Source organism: Zalophus californianus, chromosome 11 (genome assembly GCF_009762305.2).
Source record: "Zalophus californianus isolate mZalCal1 chromosome 11, mZalCal1.pri.v2, whole genome shotgun sequence".
Taxonomy (NCBI): domain Eukaryota; kingdom Metazoa; phylum Chordata; class Mammalia; order Carnivora; family Otariidae; genus Zalophus; species Zalophus californianus.
In genome coordinates this window covers 6,711,639-6,737,576 of record NC_045605.1, presented here as the reverse complement: position 1 = coordinate 6,737,576, position 25,938 = coordinate 6,711,639, and positions in this window count along the sequence as shown.

Below are 25,938 nucleotides of genomic sequence, written 5' to 3'. Positions count from 1 at the left end.
CCCGGTATAGGAGGTGACATAAGGATGAAAAGACTAGTTGGTCTTATTCACGACTGTGCCCCATCACCTAGTGCTAGCATATGGTAGGAGATAGACATAATTATATATGTGTAAACATATATACACACACATATTTATATGAATATAATCACACACATACATACGTATTTAGCAAATGAATTGTCCTAATTACCACTGCATAGGCTAAGAGGCTACATCTATCAAATATATTTGATATATAAGACTAAAAATATTTTAAGTGTTCCCAAGATTTGACTGGATGGAAATCATGACTAGCGTTCAAATCCTGACTCGAATTCATAAGTAGAGGATAGACAGCACGTAGGAGAAACAGATTTTAAAGGTGGGTTAAAAAGAGGTTTCTGAGTCAAGATGACCAGTTCTCTCAGTCAAATCCAGGACCTGGGTAGGGAAGCACGTGGTGGAGAGAGAACTCTGAGGACAAGACAAAGAGCAGAACCACCGAGCGTTTCTGTGGCACTACCCCACAAGCCACGTGGACAGAGGCTCCACACGCCACGTGGACAGAGGCTGCACAAGCCACGTGGACAGAGGAAACATGAGTAGTTTGCTCCGAGGACCATGCTCCGTCTATCCCACTGTTCTCCTGTGAACTTCACATCACAAGAAAAAAGAAAAATACGCCATCAGTGGAAATGAGAAGTACCTTTAGAAGGGGGGCAGCCAAGCCCTCTGAAGAGTTCACAATAACCAAGAAATGAAGTACCAGACCTACTCAGCCATGGATCCCCCACACTTCAGAATGACAAGTTCTTCGAAGCGGAGAGAAAACATGGCACGTTCTTTTGGCTACTCAGAAGAAGACTTAAGAGAGAAGAGCAATGGGAACTGCCTTTAATTTAGCGCCCGCCGTATTCTTGGCGCTTTATATGTTATTCCACATAATCCCCACTACAACCCTTTAGGTTAGAAAAGAGAACAGTCAGAAACATACATCAGTCACTTACTAGTCCAGCAATTAATCAATCCCGGGCAAGTAAAGCAGTCTCCCTGTGCTGGCAACAAGGGAAAAAGAGACCAGGAAAGACAAAAGAAACAGACAGACATACAGAGGCAGGAAGACAGAGTTGCAAAAACAGAGGGAGACTCACAACCAGAGAAGAGAGAAAGGAGTGATAGAGAGAAAGAGACACCAAGGGAGAAGTTACTACAAAGGGAGGAGGGAATACGACCCTACTTATTTTGTGCTGGGAAGGCCAAAGCCACATCCAGGGATTCTGTGAAGAGATATTGCTAATATGAGTGCTAGAAAAGAGACTTCAAACAGATCAGAACAGCCTGACTTCGATTAAGTGGTATTTAATAGGCCTATAACTCCCAGGATAATTATACTGTATTTCACTTAAATTCCCAAATCAACTATAAAGATACAGGATGCAAAAAACATTTCATATAAAGAAGATCTAACAATTTTTATCATAAATCAGGATGAGCATGTTAGTTAGAATGGTTTGACTTTAATAGAAACCCAATCCATATAGGCTTTAAGAAAAATAAAATTTTGTTAATACAACCACAAGTTGAGTAGTAGAGGGGGCTACTTCAGTTGTGTTATGAGTAGGACTTAACCTTTGTTTCCCTACAACTCTCTCAGGAATGCCCTCTGCGGTGGGTCATCTTCATTCTCATACTGAATTTTTCAGTCTTAAGAAAGGAGTTCCCCAGGAAAGTTTAGCCTTGGTTCTTGAACCAGTCACTGGCAAGGAATATGGGACTGCCATGACTATCTTAGACTAATCAGAATCCAATCCTGGAACCGGAACATATTTCTAAAGCCACATCATTACTGCATGGGAGGAAGGGAGTAGATTGAACATTGGACTGTCGATCTCAAATGCCCACTTCAGTAGGCCAACAATGCAATAAGACTGTGAAAGGGGTGTTGTGACAAACTATTACTATAGAGTATCTATGATGTGCAGACACTTTTCGTACCTATTTTCTTTATTCTTTACAATATCACCATGAGATGGGTCTTATTAACGTTTTAGCAATAAGGGTACAAAGATTCAGAGCTTAAATAACTTGTCCATGGAAACGGTGTGATAGAACCACTCCTCTTTCCACTACCATTATAATCTGAGACGCTGAAATCTGTTGTAATTTAATTATATGGCATAATCTTGATGTAACCCTAGAAAATAAAGATCTTCCCTGGATATCATCATCACATGTTTTTAGTTGTTCTTCCTCTCCAATACTGACAACATTCTGGACGTTCTGCTTCTGCCTCCACAGTCCTCATTATTTCTTTGATTCACTCTTGCTATGGTGGAGAAGGAAAATATCTTATAACTCCAGTATTAAAACCTCATTAGAGTTAGTTTTTTAGGTTTCACAGAGAATTCTTTTTACCTTTTTTTAATTGTGGAATTTAACACACATCCAGCAAAGTGCAGAGAACATAAATGTACACCTCAATGAATTACCACATACAACATCATTAGCACCCAATTGTCTGCTTATACCTCTTTCCTATTACTATACTCCAAAGATAACCATTATCTTGACTCCTAAACATATGCACACATTTCTTCTGGGTGTATATCTAGGAGTGGAATTGTCGATCATAGTGTATACATGTAAACCTTATTAGATAATCCCAATCTGTTGTGTCAATTTCCAAAGTGATTATGCTAACTTCAGCAATAGCAGTGTGTAAGAGTTCCTATTTCTCCTTACAAATACTTCCTATTGATAGTCCTTTTTAATATTACCCATTCTGGTGAGTATGCAGTAGTATCTCACTGTGTTTTTTAACATGTATTTCTCTGATTGCTAATAAGGTTGAATGCCTTTTCTCAAATTTATTGCTCACTGCCTGTTTTGTGAACAGGCTGTTCGAATCTATTGCCCATTTTTATATTGGGTTCCTTATCTTTCTTAACGACCTTTAGAATTTCTTTACACATTTCACTTATGATCTCTTAAGTGACACGAATTGCAGATATTTTCTCCAACTCTGTGCTTTTTCTTTCTATTTTCTGAAACAGGTTCGGTCACCCAGATGGCTCAAATGGCAGAATATTTATTAAGGAGTTCTCCCATCGGGTGGCTTAATAACTATAGAAGGGAAAAGCCAGAGTCAGGATTGGGCAGAGAAGTTACTCAGTGATAAAGGACCAACGACAGCCTAGGCTGACTCTAAAGAAAGTTTTAGAATTAGAATGTCTTTTAGCGTTGCCACGAGTTTGGTGAAGATAGCCAGACCTCTATACTCATACATCCATCACTCACTGGCTATGTGCCATCCCAGAAAGAGGTGTGGTCTTGGGAAAGGCAGATCTCCATGGCTGAGACAATTCCTGAATGGTCTGTAAGCAGCTGTCTGGCTGCCAACACTCCCAGCAGGTGAGGCAACAAATTCTTCATTGAAGAGGAATCTAAATGACCATTAGAATGTCCACTGTACTCTCTTAATGGTGTTTTTGAGAAACATAAGTTCTTAGTATAGTCCAATTTAATAATCATTTCCTTTATATTTAGTGCATTTCATTTCCTCTTCAAAAATCTTTCCATACCCAAATCCATGAAGATGTTCTCCCATATGTTTCTTTTGCATATTGAGGAATATAATCTACTGGGAAATTGGCTTTTTGTGTATAGTATGAGTCAGGTTTCACTTTTCCACATTGATTTCTAATTCTTTTCAGAATCAATATATCAGATAAATAGAATTGAATCAGTCACATAGTCAACCAGGAGAAATCCATGGGACTTACAAATACCTAAGGAAATACAGGAGAGAATGATGGGGAAGAAATATTAAGTAGAGCAGCTTCTACTTGAGGCCCCTTCTCATGTTTAGGTGGGAAGCACCAATACTCTCCTACAAACGAGTTGGAGACCTTTACCTGTAAGGACTAAACTGAAAGAGATAAATGTAAAATAACAGGAATACTCTAGTAACCAAAATGGTAGCTATCTATTATTATTCTGAAGCTAGGGTCACCCCCAACACAAGGCTGTTTAGAATGCTGTAGGTTATCACATTCTCATTTTAGTAGAACATTTTCCACTCTTTTATTTTCCTACAGAGAAAAAGGTCATCATTTTTCTCTTCTATCTTACTTCTTCCATGCTCTATCGAATCAGATAAGACTTGACCAGTAGCCAGAGCAACATTCCTCACAGGATGTTACAACACCTGTTCAAAAGCAGATGAATTGTGTGCTACCATTTCCAGGACCAGACAAATGGCAATTCACCGATTCCAGAATGGAACGTAGCCAGCCTAACTTCTACCATCACATTTGCCAACCTTCAAACACTTTGCAAAATATATCCTTTTTTTTTTTTTTAAGATTTTATTTATTTGACAGAGAGAGACACAGCAAGAGAGGGGACACAAGCAGGGGTAGTGGGAGAGGGAGAAGCAGGCTTCCCGCTGAGCAGGCAGCCCGATGTGGGGCTCGAACCCAGGACCCTGGGATCATGACCTGAGCCGAAGGCAGACGCTTAACGATGGAGCCACCCAGGCGCCCCTGCAAAATATATCCTAAACAGGCCAGTAATACAAATAATTTATGAAGAATCTGTGCTCCAGAAACGCATAGGTACATGAGGAAAGAGCAATCTCAGTTCCACTGTGTTTCCCTTCACTAGAGTAACACTTAATCAAGAGGTAATGTATAAGGAATCGATTAGGACACCTCCCTGAATCTAGAAGATTCCAGCTGTTCCCCGACTTCCAAAAACAAGTCTTTTCTTCAGCCTCACAGCTGATGCTTTGTTCAGCATGGTTTTTCAAAAAAAAAAAAAATGATGCATCAGAGAGTATGTGTTCAATAGGAAGTAACAACAACAACAAAAACTAACACTGGTTTGCACCATTTTGACATTCATTGTTTATTAACAAGATGCAGGTTGGTTAGAGGCTCTGCAGCAGCAGCATCAAAGACCCAGCTCTTTTCAACCTCACACTCCATCATTCTCAGGGTATTGACTTACATCCCAAGGCATGTAGCTTTATGGACACAAGTAGCTGTTAATCCTCCAGACAGAATGTCTTTAAAAGTCAACATTCAAAACTCTCTTTGTTTGATTCTACTTTTAATCAGAGATAAACATCTTTCCCTGACCCTGTGCCTAGGAGACATCCTCATGCATTTCACTGTCTCAGGACACACTGGCAATCACTGGCAAAGTGGAAAAGAGCTGTCAGAAGTGGCCTATCACAATTATGATTCACCACTTAAGACCAAGCACAGTGTCCCTCAAACAATTTGGGGGTTCTAATAGCAAGAATGGAAGGCTAATAGCTGTTAAGTGGGCAACAAAATATGTCTGCCACAAACATCTGGTTACAGAAAAAAAAAATAAAAGTCTAGAAGGAAAAAAGTCCAAAGTCAAAGTGTGATTATCTTTGGATGACAGTGTGTGTGTGTGTGTGTGTGTGTGTGTGTGTGTGTGCGTGCGTGTGCGCACGCGCACACACGCGCGCGCATGCAGGGAGAGGGGAGGGGGATTTATCTTTTTCTTTCAAGTGCCATATTTGTGAATTTTTTACAATAATCATATGTTGTTTTCATAAATAAAGAAAGCACTTCCTTGGGAAGGAAAAAATCACCTGTAATTTCCACAACCTACAACAGAAGCTAAAGGGCAAACATCTTATTCGTCAACCAACTTAGAATTACCCTGAAACCCCTCAGAAGAGCATAGGCATTAATTCAAATGAGAGAGAACTGTTTGTCCTCTGCAAAGCTCATCACTCTCCTCAACACACACTTGGGAGCTAGAGTCAGGCTGCGTCTAGGAACCCTTCACCAATATCCTTGGAGCCTGTGGATAGCCTATAATCTTAACTGTTTAGGCTGTGGCCATATGCTCAGCAGCAGTATCTTTAGAGAACAATTCTGACTGTCATTTTTAGTAAAAATAATCAATTGCCATCTGCCTGCACAGCAGAGATGCAGATTGGGTTTATTACTGGAATGGCATCCTATGTGGATGGACAGTGACAAACTAGTCAGAACTCTTTTCTGGCAGTTCCACCCCTGAAGTCCTAAACTTAGCCTTAGGATGAGCTCGTGTTGTGTCAGTGTACCTGTGTTACAGGAGGAAAATGGTAGAGGAGAGGAGAGAGCAAATGGCAACAGGGCTGTGGTCTGGCTCTAACTTCAGAGACTCCTGCTGTGGGGTCTTTTCAGTGCCAAATGCTGTGGGGTCCTCTGAACATAGAAGAGCTGGATATCTGTTGCCTTGAAAAAAAGTGACTCTAAAACTAAGAATATCTTCATAGGCTTTTATGTGAAGGACAGAACCAAAACAAAGCAGCAATTATGACTAAAATATTTGTTGTACTGCTATTTGGAATTTAGCAATACATCTTCACTGCCACTAATAACAATATTTTCAACTTATTTGGTTTCTAATAACATTCCAAACTTTGTGCTAAGAGCTTTACATAAATTATTCCATTTAATCCTCACAGCAGCTCTATACAGAAGGAATTATCACCCTCATTTTACCAATGAAGAAACTGTCCCAGAAAGAATTGGTAATTTTCCCAAGGCGACAGAATTAAAATGTGATTAAACTAAGTTTTGAAATCTTCCCCAACTCTATATTCCAGGCAACAATTCCAATTACTTCCTGTACCCACCACCTCCAAAAGAGTGAGCAACCAATCAAAGAGACAGAGTAATCTTTAGGTGCTGAGGTCAGAGCTAATATTAGAAATGTGATAAGATCTTTTTAGGTACATTAGCGGCAGAAAGGGAAGACCTATGGGAATCCAATGCCAGGACTACTCTATATAAACATCCTTTAAATGATTTAAAAATACAACAACCATATTTCTCACAAGACCAATTCCTGCATCATCTCGGGACTTTGTGACATCCCCAGTAGTGATGAAAATGATTACACACACTTGTGACATCCCCAGTAGTGATGAAAATGATTACACACACACACACACACACACACACACACACACACACACACACCCTGGGAATTTAATAAACATTATGTTACCCAAAGATAATGGTGATGACAAACCCCAGATGCCCTCCAGCCTTTCCCATATTTTGTACATACAGTCCAGTTTCTGCAGGAAATAATTATGTCTCCTTCTCTGACATATTAGCTACAGCAGTGAAGTTGTAATTTTTCTAGGGTGCCCCAAGGCAATTCAAGAGTAAAGGCCTTAAAGAATGAACAAGTAGAGAACAAATCACAATTCAGGAGCTCCTGCTGCAACAGAGTTAGAGATAGAAGCAAACTGACTACAGAGCTGAGGGGGTTCGACACATCTGGGCTCAAAATCTACTTCTCCTGCAACTGTGTTCTGCACAGACCTGTCCCCTGACTGCTTAGAGGATTTTTTGACAAATACATATTGACAGCTAATATATGTGAGCCTCTGTTCTGGGCACTGTGGACTGCTGCCATTGTCAAGCTGTGTTCCTCATACATAAAGGTCTCAATTTCAGAACTGCACATGTAATAAATGTACATTTTAACTTATATTTTTTTAATTATGAAGAAGTCGAATATGCGTTCACAACAATAAAAGCCATTGGTAGATCTCTTCCCCCTCCAACCATAACCAAGTAAGTGGTGCTTAATTTGCCTTCCTATTGTATGTAACTAGAAACCAGGAAAATAAATGTGAAGCAGCTGTTTTCTGAGAGTGGACAATAGGCAATCAGTTAAAGAATGTAAACAATGAAAGAAAAAAAAACAGGTGAGTTCTGTATTTCTACTTGGAGCTATTTTCTGAACAATGGTTCAGGGTTGAGGAACCAATGGTGATCTCACTGAGTTGAGGAGACAAAGATTAGAGTCCCTCGAGGCTGACACAGCTGAAATTTGAAAGATATATTATTGGAAAAGATCAATTTATGTAAAAAAAAAATCTCTAGAAATCTGCACCGGATTTCTCTTGAATCTACTGCTGAATATTAAGATGAGGATGTGTGTGGAAAAACTCAAAATATTGAGCAAAAATCCACCAGAAATCCTAAACTGAATAATTTCCACAAGTCACAGAGATTACAGACATTCTAGTTTCATCCAGTCAGAGGGGAGAGACTTTTTTTAACAAACAGGGACACAGTAAATACCCCCCAAATGATAACACCTTGGAACTAACATCAAACAACTTGCCAAAAGAAAACTAAAACAGTCCTCAAGAAAAATGGTACAAATAAAATGGTGGACTAGGAAACCCCAAGCCCTCATTTTCCCACAGAAACATTTAAAAACAACAGGGGAGGGGGGGCACCTGGGTGGCTCAGTTGGCTAAGCGTCTGCCTTTGGCTCATGTCATGATCCCAGGGTCCTGGGATAGAGCCCTTCATTGGGCTCCCTGCTCAACAGGGAATCTGCTTCTCCCTCTGCCCCTCCGCCCCCTCTCATGCTCTTGTTCTCTCTCTCTCTAAAAATAAACAACAACAAAAACAACTAGAAACTGGCTGAATTAACCTTACATGGAGCTCTGGAAAACAGTCAAAGTTCTGCAGGAACTAACAAACACACAATCCAGAAAAAGCTACTTCAGAATCAGGAGGAAGTTTTGTGGCATTTTTACTCATTTGTCCCACCTACGCTCTGGCACAGTGTGCTCTTGGTCTGGAGGAGGTGACATCCCAGTTCCTAATTCTCTCTCTCAAACCAAAGGGAGGACAGTAGACTTCATCTGCAATAGTCTAACCCATCTAAGGGCTGCCTGAGACCATGTCTCTATCTCAAATAATTTGGGAGAAGTGGGCAGTCTTGCTCATGAAAACTGCAGAGGGACCACAGACCCAGAGAAGCCTATTCTTAGTGGAGACATACAATAGACCATCTAAAGACCCAAGGAGGAGTTGAGGTGAAGCTCTTAGGGAAATTAAGAATTCAAGAGTAGTCCCATATATTAGGCAATTGAAAAAGACACACATATGCTAAGGTAAAATACATGCTCAGAAAAGACCTAAAAAGACCTTAAGCTTTTACCTTGAGCTTATCTCTAGGCTCAGAGCATATCTAACTATTCAGTGAATGACTACCCAGTACAGATCCAGGCCGCAAAGACTGAGAAAGGTGGCTGATTTTGCATATTAAAAAAAAAAAAATCACAAGATGTATAAAGAAACAGAAAATCAAGGCTTACTCAAATGAAGAAAATAAACTGGCAGAAACTGTCACTGAAGAAGCACAAGCATAGGACTTATAAGAAAGAACTTTAAAAAACTATTTTCACTATATTTAGAAAGCTAAAGGGAAAAAACTAGATGAAGAACTAAAGAAAATCAGTAAAACGACATGAATAAAATGAGGATATCAACAAAGAGAAATTATAAAAAGGGACCGACAGAAATCCTGGAGCTGAAAAATATAAAAACTGAACTGAAAATCTACTAAAGGGGTTCAATAGCAGATTTGAGCAGATAGAGGGAAAATCTAGCAAGCTTGAAGATAGAACATTTGAAATTACTGAGTCTGAGGAATAGGGGAAAAAAGAATGAAGAAAAGTAAACAGAGCCCAAGGACACCATAAAATAGGCCAATGTACACATTATGGGAGTCCCAGAAGTTAGAAGAGAAAGGGGCAGAGATTATTTAAGAATTAATGGGAAAAAAGATTTTTTAACCTATTTTTCCAATCTCTGTCTTTTGATTATAGATTTTAATCTATTTATATTTAGAGTAATTACTGATAGGGAAGGGCTTTCATTTGCCATTTCATTGTTTTCCACATCTAATTGCTTTTTGTTTTCCATTTCCACCATTACTGTCTTTCTTTATATTAATTAATGAAATAATTTAGTGGCATGTTTTGATTCTCTTATCATTTCCTTCTATGTATATTCTATTCATATTTTCTTCATGTTACCATGGAGACTACATATAACATCCAAAAGTTATAATAATCTGTTTTGGATTGAAACCAATTTAACTTCCATCATATACAAAATCTATCCCATCTCCCTTTGTTATTAACTCCACAAACTACATCCTTATACATTGCCAGTAATGTAGATTTTTACCTATCCTTTATGCATTTGTCTTTAAAATCTTGTAGAAAATAAAAAGTGGAATTACAAGCCAAAATTACAATATTGATTTTTATATTTGCCCCTGTTTTTCCTTTACAAGATATCTTAATATCTTCATATGGCTTCAACTTAACAACATCTAGTGTCCTTTAATTTCATCCTGAAGGACTTCCTTTAGCATTTCTTGTATGACAAGTCTAGTAGAAATGAATTCCTTTATATGTTGTCTACAAAAGATTTGCTTTAGACCTAAGGACAGCAGTAGATTAAAAGGTAAAGGATCCATGCAAATAGTAACCAAAAGAAATCTGGCATGACTATACTATCAAACAAAACAGACTTAAATTCAAAACCTGTCACAAAAGATAAAGAAGAACATTATTATAATGATAAAAGGATTGATTCACCAATAAGATAAAACAACTATAAGCATATAAACACCAAACATCAAGACTCCCAAACATGTGAAGCAAATTGAATGGAGAAATTGACAGCTTGACAAGAAAAGCTTGAGACTTTAATACTCTACCTATAATAATGGATAAAACAACCAAAAAGAAAATCAATAAGGAAAGAGAGGACTTGAACATTTTAAAGGACATACAGACATATACAGAACATTCCATCCAACAAGAGCAGAATATATGTTTTTCTCAAGTGCACATGGAACATTCTTCAGGATAGACCACATGTTAGGTCACAAAACAAGCCTTAATAAACTTAAAGAGATTGAAATCATACAAAATATCTTTTCCAATTACAATGGAATGAAACCAGAAATCGATAGAAGGAAAATGAGAAAAATTCACAAATATGTGGAAATTAAACAACACACATGTAACCTCTAATGAGTCAAAGAGGCTATCACAAGGAAAATGAGAAAATATCTTTACACAAATAAAAATGAAAATATATCATACAAAAACTTATGGGATGCAGCAGAAGTAGTGGTAAAAGGGAAATTTATACACCTGAAACTATTAACACTGTATATTAACTACAATGGAATTAAAATAAATAAAAGATAAATTTTAATAGAGTGCATATTATTTCAACCATCAGTATAGTTCAACATGACTTTTAAGACAGTAGACATTTTTTTATGGGGCGCCTGGGTGGCTCATTTGGTTAAGCGTCTGCCTTGGCTCAGGTCATGATACCAGGGTCCTGGGATCAAGTCCCACGTCAGGCTCCCTGCTCAGTGGGGAGTCCGCTTCTCCCACTCCCTCTGCCTCTCTCTGCTTGTGCTCTCTTGCTCTCTCTCTCTCTCCCCCTCTCAAATAAATATTTTTTTAAAAAGACAATAGACATTTTTAGTATGTTAAATAAATAAATATACTAACGAATAAAGGGAAATCATAGTTATCAATGCTTACATTAAAAAAAAAAGAGAGATCTTAAGTCAAATCAGCAATCTAACTTTACACCTTAAGGAACTAGAAAAAGAATAACAAACTAAACCCAAAACTAGCAGAAGAAAAGAAAGAAGAAATATTAGAACAGAGATAAATTGAATGGAGAATAAGAAAACAATAGAAAAAAAATCAACAAAACCAAAAGTTTGTTCTTTGAAAAGATCAATAAAATTGGCAAGCCTTTAGCTAGATTGACTAGGAAAAAAGAAAGAAAATTCAAGTCGCTAAGATCAGAAACAAAAGTGGGGCCATTACTACTGATCTTACAGAAATAAAAAGGATTATAAAGGATCACTATGAGCCCATGTACACCAACAAACTGTATAACCTAAATGAAATGGAGAAATTCCTAGAAACACAAACTACCAAGACTGAATCATGAGAAATGAAAAATGTGAATAGATATATAATTAGTAAGAAGATTGAATCAGTCATCAAATATCTCCTAACACTGAAAAAGATTAGGACCAGATGGTTTCACTGGTGAATTCTACAACACATTTCAAGAACAACCCTAATATTTCTCTAACTCTTCCCAAAAATCCAAAAAGAAGGGAACACTTCCTAACTCATTCTATTTGACTAGCATTCCCCGGTACCAAAACTAGATGCAGACATTATAGGAAAAGAAAACTACAGACCAATAGCCCTTAGAGATATTGACCCAAAAAATCCTCAACAAAATACTAAGAAACCATAATCACTAGTATATCAAAAGGACGACACAAAGTTGGATTTTATTTCTGATATGGAAGGATGGTTCAATATCAAGAATTAGTCAATATAATATACCACATTAACAGAATGAAGAAAAGAAGGTACATGACCACCTCAATTGATGCATAAAAGCTTGTAAAAAAAAATCCTACACCTTGGGGTGCCCGGGGAGCTCAGTCAGTTAAGTGTCCAACTCTTCATTTTAGCTCAGATCATGATCTCAGGGTTGTGAGGGCATGGAGCCTGCTTAGGAGTCTCTCTCTCTCCCTCTGCCCCCACCCCCAAGTTGCATGGATACACTCTCTCTCTTAAAAAAAAAAAAATCTAACACCTTTTAAAAAAAAGATAAAACACACAACAAACTAGGAACAGAGGAAACTACCTTAACATAATGGAAGCCATATACGAATAACCCACAGCATAAAAAGATAAATGAACAGCGTCCAAATTGGAAAGGAAGAAGTAAAACTATCTCTGTCCACAGACGACATGATCTTATATAGAGAAAAGCCTAAAGATTCCACAAAATAACTCTTAGAACTAATAAAGAAATTCAGCATAGTTGCAGGATACAAAAAAAACATGCAAAAATTAGTTACATTTCTATACACTAATAGAGTACAATTGAAAAAGAAATTAAGAAAATGATCCCATTGACAAACATCAAAAAAATAATAATTATAAATAAATTTGACCAAGGAGGTGAAAGACTTACACACTGAAAACTATAAAACACTGACGAAAGAGATTAAAGAAGACAAATAAAAGGAAGGATATTCTATATTTATGGGTAAGAAGACTTAGTATCAATACATCAATACCGGCCAAAGTGATCTGCAGATTCAGTGTGTTCTCCATCAAAATCCCAGTGATGTTTTTAAAGAATAAGAAAAACCCATTTTAAAACTTATGTGGACTCTCAGGGGACCCTGAAGAGCCAAAATTATCTTGGAAAAGAACAAAGTTGAAAGTCTCACACTTCCTAGTGTCAAGACTTAACTACAAAGCTACAATAATCAGAACAGCGTGGCACTGGCATAAAGACGGACATACAGACCAAGGGACTAAAATACAGAGCCCAGGAATAAACTCTCATATATATGGTCAAGTCATTTTTGACAACATTGCCAAAACCATCAATAGGGGTGAAAGACAATCTTTTTAACAAATGAGGCTGGAAAATCTGGATATCCATATACAAAAGAAGGAAGTTGGACCCTTACACCATAAAGAAAAATTAATTCAAAATTGAACAAACCACCTAAATATAAGATAAAACTACAAAACTTTTAGAAGAAAACAGAAGAAAAGCTTCAGTGAGGTTGGATTTGATAATGATTTCTTGGATATGACACTAAAGGTATAGGCAACAAAAGGGAAAATAAATTTCATCAAAATTAAAACTTTTGTACATCAAAAGACATTGAAGAGAAAGTGAAAGGAACCTCACAGAATGGCATAAAATATTTGCAAATGACATATCTGATAACACATTAATATCCAGAACACAGGAAGAACACTTACAATTCAAAACAGCAAAATAAACAACCCAATTTAAAAATGGGCAAAAGGCTTGAATAGACATTTTTCCAAAGAATATATACAAATGGCCAATAAGCATATGAAAATAATACTCAACATTGCTAATCATTAGGGAAATGCAAATCAAAACCACAGTGAGATACCATTTCACAAACATTAATATAGCTATTTAAAAAAACAGAAAATAAGTGTTGGCAAGGATGTGGAGAAAATGGAACACTTCTGCATTGCTAGTACAGATGTAAAATGGTGCAGCCATTGTGGAAAATAGTTGGGTGATTCCCCAAAAAGTTAAACATATGACCCAGCAATTACACTTCTAGCTATATACCCAAAATAATTAAGACCAGGCACTCAAACAGAGATTTGTACCCCAGTGTTCAGAGCACCATTATTCCCAATAGCCAAAAGGTGGAAACATCCCAAATGCCCACCAACAGATGAAATGACAAACAAAACATGGGTATATACACACGATGGAAATTTACTAAGCCTCGAAAAGAAATGAAATCCTGATACATGCCACACTATGGGTGAATCTTGAAGACATTATGCTAGTGAAATAATCCAGACAGAAGAACAAATATAGTATGGTTGCCCTTAAACGAGATGCCTAGCATATTCAAATTCAGAAACCCGGACAGTGGAATAGTGGTTACCAAGGGTTAGGAGGAGGGGATAATGGTAGGTTTATTGTTAAATAGCACAGAGCATCGGTGTGGAATGGTGAACAAGTTCCATAGATGGGTAGTTGTGATGGTGGTACAGGGTAAATATACTTAATGTTACTGGCTTGTTCATTTAAAAACAGGTTAAACTTGTAAATTTTATTTCTGCAATAAAAATTAAAATGATGTCTTTAAGTCCTAAAATGGATTGACATAATTTAAAAGAAAATTGCTTACCAAATCATGCCTTAAAATTATTTAAAAGACAACAAAATACTCACTCAATAACATAATATTTACAACATTAAGCACCCAATCACAATTTACTAGACATGCAATGGAAACAGATAAATATAACCCATAATAAGAAGATATCAAGAAACATAAATATATAACAAAGATTATGTGTATTAGCCAGCTAGGGCTCTAAAAATACTATCAGAATTCTGCTCAAGGACTGAAAAGAATGTATAAAAGAACATGTATATATATTTAAAAGAAAATACATATGCATATACATATAGTGAGGAAAGAAATTAAGTTTTTTAAAAAAACAAATGGAGCTTTTAAAGATAAAAAGATACATAATATCTGAAATGAAAAAAAATTCACTGGATTCCACAGCAGTTTAAATATGCAGTATAAAAGATTGATAAACTTGACATCACAATAGAAACTATTTGAAGCACAGAGAGAAATCAGCTAAGGAAAAAAAAAAAAAAAGAAACAGCCTCAGTGGCCTGTGGGACAATATCAACTGGTCTAATAACACATTCACTGGAGTACCAGAAGATGAAGAGCAAAAAAACTGACAAAAGAATGACCAAAATTTTTCTAAAACTGATGAAAATTATAAAGCCACATATATAAAAAACTAATAAACTACTGGTCATATACACATAAAAAACCCATACCAGAACATATAATCAAATTGTTGAAAATCAAAGACAAGTAGACAATCTTAAAAGTAATCAGAGAAGGGTGGCTGGGTGGCTCAGTGGGTCAGTGGGTTAAGTGTCTGCCTTCAGCTCAGGTCATGATCCCAGGGTCCTTCTCCCTGCTCAGTGGGGAGCTGGCTTCTCAAGCTCACTCTGCCCTCCCCCACCTTGTGCTCTCTCTCGCTTCTCTCTCTGTCAAATAAATAAACAAAATCTTAAAAAAGCATTCATTCAATATAGTAGAACAGTGATAAAAGAAAACCACCATTATTCTCTAATCAAAAACAATATAAACCAGAAGACAGTAGAACAACATGCATAACATTCTGTAAGAAAAAAAAAAACAACAGCCTAGAATACTATATACAGTGAAAAATAAACTTCAAAAATGAAGGAAAGAACCCCCAAGTAGTTTGTTTCTAAATACTCTTTTCCAATAAAAATAGCCAGAGCTCCTTTGAGAAGTGGTTGATTCTCCTTATGAAGCAGGGAAAACATATGATTATCCTCAAGTAAGTTGTGGTGCCAGTGCTAAGAAAGGACGGGAGGAAGGAAGGAAGGAAGGAAGGAAGGGAGGAAGGAAGGGAGGAGGGAAGGGAGGAAGGAAGGGAGGAAGGAAGGGAGGAAGGGAGGGAGGGAGGGAGGGAGGGAGGGAGGGAGGAAGGGAGGAAGGAAGGAAGGAAGGAAGGAAGGAAGGAAGGAAGGAAGGAAGGAAGGAAGGAAGGAAGGAAGGAAGGAGAGAGTGAGTGAGGAAGGAAGGGAGGGAGGGAGGAAGGGGAGGAGCGATGGAGGGAGGGAGGAGGGGGAGGAGCGATGGAGGGAGGGAGGAAGTGAGGAAGGGTGGGGAAGAGGGAGGGAGAAAGGAAAAAGGATCAGGGAATTTTATTTTTTTATTTAAAGATTTATTTATTTATTTATTTGAGAGAGAGAGAGAGAGAGGGCAAGTGGGTGAGGGGGAGCTGGGGAGGGGCAGAGAGGGAATCCTCAGGAAGACTCCCCACTGAGCATGGGCCAATGCAGGCTGGATCCCAGGACCCTGAGATCATGACCTGAGCTGAAACCAAGAGTTGGAGGCTCAACCGACAGTGCCACCCAGGCGCCCCAAGGATCAGGGCATTTTAAAGGGGCGCATACGCCGGGCACCTGGGTGGCTCGGTCCGTTGTGCATCTGACTCTTGATTTCCACTCAGGTCATGATCTCAGAGTCCTGGGATCCAGCCCCGCATCATCGGGCTCTGTGCTGGGTACAGAGTCCGCTTCTCCCTCTCCCTCTGCTCCTCCCCCCCGCTCATGCTCTCTCTCTCTCAAATATATAAATAAATCTTTAAAAGGGCATATAAGCCAATCTAAAAGAGCTCTCAGTGGCCAAAGCAGGACCAAAATAAATAACTACAGTATTAGATTATAACCCCAAAACAAAATAGCCAGGAGTCCATCCTAATATAAATGATTAAGAAAATAAATAAGGGAAATTCTTCCTTACAAAAGATTTTGAATTAATAAATTCATGAAGAATAGAAATGTCACCACTGAGAAACCACAGTAGTAAATGCTGCAGGGAAGACCCACAAAGAAATGCAAATTAGCAGGTGAACATGTAAAGAGAAACAGGATATTTGCATACATAGAGTCCAGGGTCTCCTCCAAAATTTTTATTAATTCAAAAGAGAAAAATGTTAGTATTACTATTACACTGGCAAAATCTGGCAGATACCACCTTGGCCAAATGATAAAGGTTAACCTTTACGATGACTGGCATCATACACTCCATGATACTATGCATGCAGAAGACCACATCACCTCTGTGACACTGTTACCAAAAATGGACAACCACAATCTAATCATCAGAAAATATCAGAGAAACCCAAACTGAGGGATATTTTGTAAAATATCTATTCAGTAATGGTCAAAGGTGCCAAGGTCATGAAATATAAGGAAAGACTGAAGAAAAGTTACAGGTTGAAAAAGATTATCAAGATACAATTGCTCAATGCAGCATCAGATTTCAAATTCGATCTTGAAACAGAGAAAGGCTATTACTGAAAATATGAGGAAAGTCTACTAAAGTCTGTAGTTAATAGTATTATACCAATATTAATTTTTCAGTTTTGAGAATTTTACTGTGGTTATATAAGATGTCAACATTAGAGGGATCCGGGGGAAGGATATATAGAACTCCAATGTACGATTTCTGCAACTTTCTGTAAATCTAAAACTATTTCAAAATAAAAATTTAAATACAAAACACAGGCCCTGGAAGCATACCACTTGGGTTGAATTCTAACTCTGCTCCTTATTATTTTGTAATGTTAAATATTTGCCTAATCTTTCTGGGCTTCTATTGCTTTAACCTAGAATGAGGATAACAATAGTATTCACCTAGGATATTTATTTACAAGAATAAATGAGATAGTACTTTGTAAAACACATACAGTATTCAAACCTTAGCTATTATTACATACTATTATTTTTGTCCTACAGAAATTTTAAATTTTGATGTACTGTTTTCATCTATGGTTTCTGAGTTGTGTTTTGCACAGACACTCCCCACGCCAATACTATAAAAAGTTTGGCTATTTTTTTACCCCGAGACTTTTATAGTTCATTTTTAGGCTTAAATCTCTGTCCATGTGGAGCTTATTTATATTTAAGAAGTGAATTTGGAGCTCTTTTTTTTTTCTTTTTACAGATGGCCAGCCATTTGTTGCAACATCACTTATGAAATAATCCATTGTTTTCTCATGGACCAATCTTCATGCTCAGCAACACACTAGGACACAGAATCTTCCAGCTACTTCTGCTTGGCCCCTACTCCTACAACCTGAGTTTAGCAAAAATGGCATATGTTGAACAGTGCTGTAAAGCATGCGTGAGCAGAGAATCCCATAAGTGGTGTCATAAATATCAACTGATCCATAAATACAGAGTTTCTGTAGTAAATATGAAACTATTCCTCCTCAGGATACCAGTGAATTTCCAATCACCAGATCTGACAGCCTCTTTTCATCTCTCACCGTAATAATTGCCCATCTTCTGACTTCAACATCCAAAGACAGGAGTTACTGGCACTCATACTCCACAGAAGCTGAGGAGACCTGAAATATGCTCTCACCCTTTTCTACTACTTTCTCACTTCTCTCCTCCTTTTTTACTATCTTCGGCTCTAAATTATTTTTCTGGACTCCCACACAAACCCGGGGCTCTTCAAAGTTTGTCTTTATTCCTTTTTTTTTTTTTAAGATTTTATTACTTATTTTGAGAGAGAATGAGAGAGAAAGAGAGAGAGAGAGAGAGCATGGGGGGGAGGGTCAGAGGGAGAAGCAGACTCCCTGCTGAGCAGGGAGCCCGATGCGGGACTCGATCCTGGGACTCCAGGATCATGACCTGAGCCGAAGGCAGTCACCCAACCAACTCAGCCACCCAGGTGCCCTGTCTTTATTCCTCTTCTCATTTTATGTACTCACCCTAAGCATTCTCATCCATTCATACCATCAGCTATTACTTACACACTTCTCATTCCATACTATCTCTCTCTAAGCCAGATCTTCTGTCAGGTTCCCTAGGGGCAGTGCCTGAGACTAGGACTCTTGTTCAAATGATTTATTAGTAGCCTGCTCTCATGAGAAAGGAAATAAGGAAAGCAAGTCAGGAGAAAATGCTAAACAAGGATATGTATTTTGCTTCAAACAAGTGGTATTACCTTGACTCAAGGGTATCAGCCTCTTGTACCCCCATATGAGTCAATTATGGCTGCTGGCTCCTCCTAGAGAAGGGCTGGGGATATATCTCCTGGGAAAAAATGGCTCCTGTTCAGCAGAGGATAATTCTTTTTCTTTTTAATTATTATTATGGTCACTTAGCCAACATATAGTAGTGTTAAACAATTCATTAGTTGTGTATAACACCCAGTGCTCATCACAATACGTGCCCTCCTTAATACCCATCACCCGGTTACCCCATCCCCCCACTTCCCTCCCTTATGTAACCCTCGGTTTGTTTCCTGGAGTCCAGAGTCTCTCGTGGTTTGTGTCCCTCTCTGATTTCTTCCCATTCAGTTTTCCCTCCCTTCCCCTGTGGTCCTCTGCACTATTCCTTATGTTCCATATTATGAGTGAAACCATATGACAATTCTACGGAGAAGGGAAAGTCATGAGTCCTTAGCACTGAGAACTTATAGCAACTGTGGGACTGGTACACTGGTGAAGGGGATCTGTGCAGAACAAGGTAACTAATCAAACACTTGTACTGCTTAGATCCGCTTACTTCTCATGTTTGTTCACACTAACCATGCACAGCTTCTCTAGGACTCTAGTTGGTCACAATTTCTAGAAAACTTCTAAGAGTTAATGGCAGGTATCACTATCCCCCATACTACAGTTGGTCCCGAGACCATAAATGATACTCATTATCTCCCTCTTTATCTGCTATGCATGTTAGATTCCCTCCACCTTGGCTAGTTCTTCTGTTGGTCTAAGTGGTTTGCCTGGTTGGACAACTGGGAGCCCCTTGCCTAAGCATTCTGAGCCATGGAGACCTGGTCCTTATCATTCCAGAGGTTTTGTTCTTTGCCATTAACAGTAATAGATACTCTAGTAAAACGTTGAAGTCCTAAGTATATCCCTCTAGGCTCCACTGTGTAGCAGTAGTCTCAACTCTTCGTGATAATCAGATTCAATTACCCCTGTTTAGTGGTCTTCTAATACAAGGATCACAAAGTGCCCAGGTGGTAACTGTGGCTGTAAGTTTTGTGGGACTCTCACTGTGTCCCCTGAGGACTATATGCCCCTCTGGAATCCAGGACCTCTAGGCACACAAACTTAAAGTCAATGGGATAAGAAACACACAAACTTAAAGTCCATGGGTCACTGGGAACGATGGCAAATGGAATCACTCCTATTTTCATTCCTTGATTATTGGATCCGTGAATTGGAGGCACATCACCATACAACAGTCTAAGATTTAAGGTGTATGCCACATCCTGAAGGATAACAATCCATCCTCACAGGGTACCACCCTAAGGGATGTCTCAGCTGTCCCTTAAAAAGCCCTTCTAATATTTGCAAATGACATATCAGATAAAGGGCTAGTATCCAAAATCTATAAAGAACTTCTCAAACTCAACACCCAAAGAACAAATAATCCAATCAAGAAATGGGCAGAAGACATGAACAGACATTTTTCCAAAGACATCCAAATGGCCAATAGACACATGAAAACATGCTCAACATCACTCGGCGTCAGGGAAATCCAAATCAAAACCACAATGAGATACCACCTCACACCAGTCAGAATGGCTAAAATTAACAAGTCAGGAAAAGACAGATGTTGGCGGGGATGTGGAGAAAGGGGAACCCTCCTACACTGTTGGTGGGAATGCAAGCTGGTGCAGCCACTCTGGAAAACAGTATGGAGGTTCCTCAAAAAGTTGAAAATAGAGCTACCCTACGATCCAGCAACTGGGTGTTTACCCCAAAGAGTAGTGATCCAAAGGGGCACATGCACCCCAATGTTTATAGCAGCAATGGACACAATAGCCAAACTATGGAAAGAGCCTAGATGTCCATCAACAGATGAATGGATAAAGAAGATGTAGTGTGTATGTGTATGTATATATATATGTGTGTGTGTGTGTGTGTGTGTGTGTGTGTGTGTATGTGTTCACATGTGCATGAACAAACATGTGCCCTCCTTAATACCCATCACCCGGTTGGGTATTAAGGATATACAATGGAATATTATGGAATATTATGCGGCCATCAAAAGAATGAAATCTTGCCATTTGCAACGACGTAGATGGAACTAGAGGGTCTTATGCTGAGCGAAATAAATCAATCAGAGGAAGATAAGTACCATATGAGCTCACTGATATGAGGAATTTGAGAAACAAAACAGGGGATCATAGGGGAAAGAAGGGAAAAATGAAACAAGACGAAACCAGAGAGGGAGGCAAACCATAAGAGACTCTTAATCTCAGGAAACAAACTGAGGGCTGCTGGAGTGGAGGGGGGTGGGAGGGATGGGGTGGCTGGGTGATGAACACTGGGGAGGGTATGTGCTATGGTGAGTGCTGTGAATTGTGTAAGACTGATGAATCACAGACCTGTACCCTTGAAACAAATAATACATTACATGTTAATAAAATTTTTTTAAAAAAAAAGCCCTTCTAGAGAGTGTGCTAAGTGGAAGGACTAGCATTTTCCTTGGGCACATGCCTACTGCCATAACTCTTTTGCTATAAAACTGTTCCTTGATTAGGAGGCAGTATTATGTGGCTTTCCATAGCACTAAATGAGACATTTGTGAACCTCAGACAGTGATGTGGGCTGAGGCTGAGGAGGCAGGAAGGTAAACACATACCCAAAATGTGCTTCAGTCCAAATCAGTATGAAATGTCTTCTTTTCTAAGGAAATGGGTTAGATTCATCAAAGTTTCTTCTAAGCAGCTACACAGTCTCCTCAAGATATGATATTGTATCACGGGGTTCAACATTGGTCTCTGTTACTGGAAGGTGAGATATTCAACAGCAGAAGTTAGATCAACTTTAGTGAGAACAGGTCCTTGCAGGACCATCCTATCTACTTCATTTATGAGCCTAATGTACAAACACGGGGAAAGCCAAGAAAGCCAGATGACTGACATCTACTATCTATATCATCCTGTTCATTTGGCTGTTTGGTGGTCTGAAGGAGATGCTTTCTGGTGGACATTAACACACAATATGAAGACCCTCATATTTTGTGTCCACTCCTGTAGGTCACTCCAGAGTTTCTTCCCCAGAAAAAAACTTGTGGCAGCAGGCATGTGACTAAAGAAAACTTGTCTTCAATACCCATATCTTGCTCCTTCCAGGACCCTGATCAATCAACCAAAACATTCACCACAGTCAATGAGGTTATGTATCTTTATCCTGGACCACTTCTCTCTCTGCACAAAGTGGCTAATCAAGGACAGTGCCCAAAGTTCCATCCTCTGGGAGAATGTTTCCCTGACCACTGTCTCCTCTATGGTTACCTGTGAGCAAGACCACAATGCAGCAGCAGCCTGTTTTCAGCTGAGATCACTGTACCTAAGACACTCGTCTATCCTTTCCTCAATAATCCCTTGAGACTATACTTCTTCTTATGCACTACTATTTCTTTAGGTCAAGCCCTCATATTTCTCATCATACTGAATAAGCTCCTAACATAATCTCCATCTTGACTGGCTTTCCCTTCTCATTTTAACTCCAAAGAGTTTCTTCCAAAAACAGAAATCTGATCATGTTACTTCATCAATTAAAATCATTTAATAATTTCCCATGACCTATAGAATAAAATATAAACTTGTTAGGACAACGCTCAACATCCTTCATGTTCTAGCTAACATTCCCCTTTCTTATTTCCACTTTTACCATCATCCCTACACACATGATGTCAAAGCCACAGCCGGACAGCTTGCTCTTCCCCATCAGGTCATGTTCTTTAAAACATTTATGCCTTCCCATGTGTGAAAAATGGACTTTCCTGCCTAATTTCTTGGCAAACTTCTGTAAGTTAAGACATAATTCAGAAGTTACACGCCCTACTGAGGCCTTCACTCTTTACCTGTACATACCTTTAGTGCAGAGTCTCTCTTTACCTGTGCATACTTCTTGTATAATATGGTATATATATTTTATATATCTATTCCCCTCACTAGTCTGTGAGTTCCTGGAGGCTAAGAACAATGTCTTGAATATAACTCTATCCCCTGCACCTCGCAGAGGCCAGCCTATAGTGAAATTAACCAGTTGTATGATTATACTGTCCTCTGTGGTAGTGAAGCCTGGAATCCTCAGGCAGCAGCACTACTAAATCCCAAAGTAAAGTTATAATGGATTCTGAAGACTTTCATCAAGAATTTAAACTCAGTGCTTTTAAAGGTCAGACATGTCACTAATGGTATGAATTGGCTGTAAGTAATGATCAGGGCGTGATGAGGCCAGGGACAAATTTATGGGAATATCTGCCTTGCCTAATAGTAATCTCAAAACTAGTTAAACAGAAGAACACCACACTATTCGATGAAATCACACTACAGTCCTCATGTGTCTTGAGGTCCTCAAATGTGAAAGCCCTGGCCTACAACCTGTGGGGACTATTTTGTCATATGCAATTATATGCAGATGTGTGAGCTCATGTACTCTGAAAAGATTTCAGTTGAATCCCAGTTTGTATGACCTGACATCGGATGGCCCACACGTCATTCAGTTCACATGTGAGAAACGGATAGCCATAGAATAGCACACCCACTTTATCACAAGTGGTGGTGTGTTTTAAGCTGGAAGGAAACTTGAGTTTCATGGGATTTGGCACATTTACAAGACCTTCTCCAGAGCAGCATGAAACAAATATGACCCTTGAAGTCAACTTACATGCATTTTCCTCCAGGAAACTGATTCTTACAAGGTTTCTTTCTCAAGCCGCATAACTCTTCTGAGCCTCAATTCTCTTATCTGTGAGATGGGAATATCTATTATATCTATTAATATCTATTTCAGAATGTTGAGAAAACACATGAAAGCTACAACTCCATAAAGCTACAACTCCATAAAGCTACAACACAATGTCTGGCACGTGATAGGTGTCAGATCAATTTTATTTAAGTCTGCATATGAACCTTATTTATTCACATCCAAAGTCTGGAAAAGAGTGCACAACATGTGTTTCTCCTGCCAAAGAGGCACAGTAAATGGGATGGCATTTGCAAAAGTCTTTGAGGTCCTTAGAGAATGTTTGAGAGTGAATACTAAGTATGGTCCTAGAGAAAGTATTACAGAATTCATCTCTAGGGGAGATATCTTCGTTTTCCTGGCCATTGTCACAGGAATCAGGACATTCAGTCTCATTTCTGACATCCACCATTGACTGACGGGCTTGGGTGGACAACTGACGTCTCCCTGGGAGAAACCACAGCTTCCCTCCCAGCCTTCTCCTCTGAGAGCCAGCACAACGCTTTCTGAATCCAACACTGAATCGCTTCCAAAGTAATCTGTTTAGCAAAAGTAGGCTGTTTTCATACACTGTGTTCGGCTTAAGTTCACCTTTCTAGCCTTCAAATATTAAAACTCACCCCCACAGAAAATGATTCTGGGAGCCTAATCAGAATGCCTGCTCACTGTTCTGAGATAGGCTCATTCTCCTGATCATGTTTTTGTTTTTTTTCCCTCAGTAGACATTGATCCCAAAAATAATTGGCTTCCAGTGATATTTCCATTTCTTATTTCTCTTTTAAAAAAGAAAACAAAGGGGATTTCAAAAGCGATTTCAAAAGAACAATCCTACCATTTGCAAGTAGGGAGTAAATTCTTTTAATAAAGGCATTAAACATTTAATGTCATAGAATATTTTTAAAGCATAACTTCAACAAATTGAAAGGAGGAAATAGATTTTTATGTGAGGAAACAGCTTTTTAGGTTCATTAAAAAGTTAGTTTTTATCTTTATTTCTATGAGTTTAAACAAGACAATGAGGTTTAACCTGCAAAACAAGAGCCTGTAAAGGTCTAAGAATTTCCTGGGGGTGGAAAAAAAAAAAAAAAAGATTGGAAGAGTCCTTCTGCCTTCTCTAGAAGGTTTTCAAAACCTAGCAACATTTATTCAAAGATTTATTAAACATGTACTATGTACCGGTCACTCTGAGCAGTGAAATGGTGAATGCAGATGACATGTAAGATGAAGATCTTGCTTTCAATAAATGTGCATCAAGTTGGGAGCAGAAAACCTAGCATGCATGAAATTAAAAAGAAATTAAGCAATTAAGAACAAATTTGGTATTGACTGAAAGTATTAATGGGAGATTAGTGAGGAGAGAGCACTCGGTGGAGTAGGTTAGCTGAGCAAAGATTTACTGAGCTGGCCCTTGCAGGCAAAGACCTCAACAGGCAGAAGAGAGGAGGTGGAGTTGCAGACAGGGAGAACACATGTAAATGTCCGGACAAGATGTGGATGAGATCAGTCAGCTGCAGAGGGCGTATCTGGGTGAGAGCCAGTCCCAGATGCTGATAGAGAGGTGTCAGATTATGAAGAGCTATAAAAACTGGACTGAAGAATCTAAACAAAGAAAAATTCAGGGTCTATTTTTGGTTATTGAGCAGAGAAATGAATAATGAAAAAGTTACTTTAAAATCATTGGCAGAATCTCAGGAAAAGATCTCTGGGTTTATATGTATATTAGAGAGGAGGAGAGAGAGAGAGACTGGAGCCAGAGAAGAGTAGCAAGAAGGTTGTTGGTACATTTGAGCATGAAGTGGAAGGCTCAGCACCAAAGAGAAGAAAGGGAAAATTTGGAGGATTTTTTGAGAAAAATAATGACGCTTGCATAGTGCATTTAGAAGAAAGAACAGAAAGTAAAGAGCCACGGATTTTTGAACTTCCAGTGATTTCCATGAGTTTTGAGCTTGGGAAGAGAAGAATGGTGATGGAAGGAGAGGAAGGTGTCAAGCATGATTTTCAGCTTTCTGGTTTGAGGCACTAGATGAATTTATTATTAGAAGAGGACCAGGATTAAATTCCATTTTGATGTGGTGAATTTGAGATGTCTTTGAAACATCCAAATGGAATGATGATTAGGTAGTTGGAAACACAGCCTAGTCTGCAGATGAGAAGTC